Below are 4,845 nucleotides of genomic sequence, written 5' to 3'. Positions count from 1 at the left end.
GATCTTGTTGAATAACCATTTCCAGTTTTGTTGATTTTTCTCCACTATTTTTCTTGTATCTATTTCATTATTTGTGTTCTAACATTTATTATTTCCTTCCAATATTTACTGTGAGTTTAATCTGTTGTTCTTTTTTCTTTTGTTAGTATCTTACAGAAAATGTTACATTATTGTTTGAGATTTCCTTTTATAAAATTTTTTTTAGTTGTATATGGACTCAATTCCTTTATTTGTTTTTATGTAATGCTAGGATCAAACCCAGTGTCTCACATTTGCCAGGCAAGTGCTCTACCACTGAACTACAACTCCAGCCCCTGAGATGTTCTTTTTTAAAAATGTAAAATAGATGCACTTACAGCTATAAATTTCCCTGTTTTAGCTGCATTCCATAAATTTATTATGCTGTGTCTTCATTTTCATTTGTTCCTCTCTTCTTTGACTCACTGGCTATTTATAGATTATTTAATTTTCACATCTTTGTGAATGCCCACAGTTTCCTTTTGCTACTAATTTCTAATTCCTATCCATCATGATTGGATAAACATTTTCTACAATTTAAGTTCCTTTAAATTTATCAAGCCTTGTTTTATGAGCTAGAATATGGTCTACCTTGGAAAATGTTCCATGTGCTCAAGTGAATGCATATTCTGCCCTTGTCGGGTGGAATATTCTATAAATGTCTATTAGGTCTAGTTCCTTTATATAATTGTTCAAGTTTTCTATTTATTTTTTAAACATTCTTTTTAGATAGTCTATCCTTATTGAAATGAGAGTACTGAAATCTTCAACTATTATTGTATAATTATCTAGTTTTATTTCTAATTGTGTTGGGTTTTCTCACCTATGTTGGGGCTCTGTTGTTGGGTACATATATATTTATGATTGTTATAATATACAATATTATAATATATATTATATATTATAATATATAATATATATTCTATTATTATAAGATGTCCTTGTTATCTCTAGTAACATTTATTTCATTTTAAAGTCTATTGTGTTTGATTTTATTACAGCCATTTCAGCTTTCTGATGGTTATTTTTTTGTGTGAGGAGGGAAAGAGACGTATCTTCTCAGCCACACTTATTGACGTGGAGCTCCCCTCCTTAACCAAGCTTGACTGTGGGGAGATCAATGTGTGGCTCAAATGCCACAGACTCTCACTGTTTTCACAGTTTTAATACAATGTGTTGAGTAAATCCCTCTAAATTTTCTATTCTCTGTTGATAAAATTTCAAGAGACTTTAACTGATTTTTACACAGTTTTGTCAGCTCTGCTTGCTTTGCTGTGAGGAGAGGGTTATTGCAAATTAACCCATCCAAGAAGTTCTTTCACTAGCATCTTTTTAAACATTATTTATATGGCTTGTCAGACACACAGACTATGCCTTCCCTGAATTGGATGTAAATTCAACCCTTGGTTAAAGGGGTCCAATTTTGGAGTGGTATTTGTGGAGAATCTTTTTCCTGAGAATCCAATAATAATTAATGATCTCTTTTAATCCTTATTTAAGATAAGGATTTATAAACATAGTTTAACAGTTGTTCACTGTATGTTTTGAATATAGCCCTTGCTATATTCACTAAGTCACTGAGACTTATTTTTAAAAGGACATGTTTCTTTCTCTCTTCCTCCTCCTCCCCAATCCCACTCCTTCTCTAACCTCACAGGAAACAGGACTATCTTTCTTCCCCATCCTAGGTAGAGTTATCTGTCCCTGAGCAAACATCCACCACAGGAAGGAAGTAATTCAGACTTTGGGGATGGCACCAGAAGATCTCAGAAACCTATCTCCCAAATTAACAAGTGAATTACAATTCCACACAGAACATGTAGAATATGGTCTTTGAATCACCTCTTTAAAAACCCCTTGTTCCCCCTTGATGGGCAGAATCACAGCCTCTTAGACAAGAATCCCCCATGCTTCTTCTCTGCTAACAAAGCAAGAAACTTTCTTTTTCTTTTTTCTCAAAATCCTATCCTTGTTATTAGATTGGTATCAGGATCCAGGACCGAGCTTTCAATAAGAGTAGGAGGATTAAATGGAATCAAAGTCATGTGATTCTAACTTCAAAGTCTAAACTGTATTCTACTATTCATCAAAGATCAGTTTCTTCCTCCTCTATAACTAGCAAATTCTTAAAGATTATTGGGGAGGAGAATTGATTATGGGGTTAGGGAGTAAAAAATAAAAAACAATTTTAAAAATTGATCTGAATTGCCTAGTAGCTACCTTGTGACTGGGGACTGTCTTATTTAAAAGCTGCTTATAACATGAAGATATAACTACCAGCATTTGACCCATATTTTCATCTTAGCTACATTTAAGGGCTCTTAATGTCTCCTATTTACATGAAATAAGCACCCCAACCCATTTACAAAATACTAACAAATCACCTTTCAAAGCTGGAACGCTTGTTGTGTAATTAAGTAATTCTTGATAACCCCATTCTTTGCTTCTGTTTTTCTAAAAGTTTTAATTGGCAAAGCATTTCATTAAATGACTTTTCAGCATTTGTTGACATAGTTCTATGATTTTTCTTCTCTCTTCTGTAAATGTTATGAATAATATTAATAAGTTTTTCAATGTTGAATAAAATTTGAATTTCTGAAAACACATGCTGAGTACCCATGGGATAATCTTCTTTTCATATACTGCTGAGTTTCACTTCCTAGTATTTTTAAATATAAATTTATAAATGTTATTTAGCTATGATTTGGTTCCAACATTGTAAAATTTAGTTATGAGTGTTGTGCAAAGGAATCAGAATGGTATATGGTGCAGATATGAAACAAGGTTAATTAGGAGGAAATTATCAAGTAGAGAATAAATAGTATGCATGAAATGTTCTGATTTATCATTTTCCCAACAGTTTATGGAAAAAGGTATGCTCTATGGCCACTGTTACTATGAAAAGGAATCTTTTCCCATTATGTTGAACATATTTATAGGGACAGAAGGGCCACTATCAACACGGAAGGAAGCTCCTTGATCTGTAAAGCCACCTTGTCAGAAAGTTGGAAATGGGCTTTCAGGGCTCATAGGATTCATTATTAATAGAGGAGTTTACCTATTTCATTTAATGCCATACTTGATTTTGTTCTATTTCTGGTTTTTAAAAACACTTCTGGTTTGAGTCTTTACTTTCACTTTCCTTTTAATTAATTAACAAAATTTACCTTTTGTTATGTAGTGCTACAAAACTCATCCAATCTGGTAAGTGTAAAAGATGAAATGTTATAATTTTGGAATGAAGTCCTTCTTAAATATGACACAAACCTCAGGAGTCATAAAAGGGAGGAGCAATAAATTCTAGAATATCAAAATTTTAAGAATCCATTGAAAATTTTTCTCAACCCAAATCCAAAAACAAATGAAGAATATTTGGAAATAATTCAATAAATAAGGTACTAATTTCTCTAATGTATACAAGTCATTTGGGAAAATATATTTTTAAAACCCTACTGGAACAAAATAGGCAAAAGAATAAAAGTAAATGGAATCACAAAAAGAAAATATAAGTGAATTTTAAACATAAAAAGATTATCACACTAATACAAGAATAATACAATTTAGAGTTATGCAAAGATTATATTTTCATATGTAAAGTGTCAAGTACATTCAAAAATGATAACATGGTCCAAACATTGCTGGTAGGGATATAACGTGTTATTATCCATCATCTCTGAACAGTGCTTTGGTACCAGCTTTCAAAGTTACAAAAGCCCATACCATTTCACTTAATCAATAATTTCACTTCCAAGATTTTATTCTATGGATATACTGGCATATACAGAAGATGACAAATGTACTCAATCATTACTTCATTGCTTGGGATAGAAAAAGACCCAAAACACCCTAACAGGGAAACAATAAATTATGGTATATCAATCTGTGGCAGATTGCATCTATAGACCCATTTCTGCAGACTTTCCTTAATATAAGTCTTTTGTCATGTCACTTTGCTGTGCTCACCCACTTTGAATGGGGTATAATTGCCCTGCTCCTTGGTTTTAGCATGTGAGTGGTTCTTGTTTACAGCATATACAGACGTGGTACAAGCAATATCTTAAAAAGGGCTGAAGTGAATTAGGTTTGATTGCTCTTGTGCTTAAACTGTTGTCATGAGAATAATATGCTGCAGCTATTCCACTGGTCTTGGGAGGAAGTAAAGAGTTCATTTAGAGCATAGCTGTCTTCAAGTAAGGTGATCTAGCCAAACCCAGACTAGAACAGAGCCTCCAATCAATATACAGAAGGATGAGCAAATCCAGATTAGCAGTTTGCTAGCCAAAATCAGATCATAATATCCTCAATCAAACCACAGACGCATAAGCCATACTTCCAAATAAATATCAGCTGTTTTAAGCCACTGAGTTTTCAGGTGGTTTGGTGTACAGCAAATAGGTAATTCACTGTCCAATGGACACTACCCACAAACGAGGTCTTTATTGTACTAATGAGAAAAAAATCTTTGAAAGTTATTAAACTGAACAAAATGCTGAGCCATGGGTAGTGTTTGACTGTTTTTGAAAATGAATTTGCATAAATATACATATTTATGCAAGGATTCATACAAAATATCTGATAAAAGCTTGTGGCTGAGGGACAGAAGTGGATATGACTTTTTGCCATATATTCTTCTGTCACTTTTTTTTTATTATTATGAAGAAGCCAAGTCTTTTGCCCAGGTTGGCCTTGAACTCCTGGGCTCAAGCGATACTCTTGCCATAGACTCCTGAGTACCTGGAACTACCTATAGACACACAATCACACCTGGTTCTCTTTTTGTTGCTTTAAAATTTTAAACTGTTTAAATGTGTCATATCATTTTTTGGA

The sequence above is a fragment of the Callospermophilus lateralis genome, chromosome 6 (genome assembly GCF_048772815.1).
Source record: "Callospermophilus lateralis isolate mCalLat2 chromosome 6, mCalLat2.hap1, whole genome shotgun sequence".
In the NCBI taxonomy this organism is placed as follows: Eukaryota; Metazoa; Chordata; class Mammalia; order Rodentia; family Sciuridae; genus Callospermophilus; species Callospermophilus lateralis.
Note: the sequence above shows the minus strand (reverse complement) of the source record.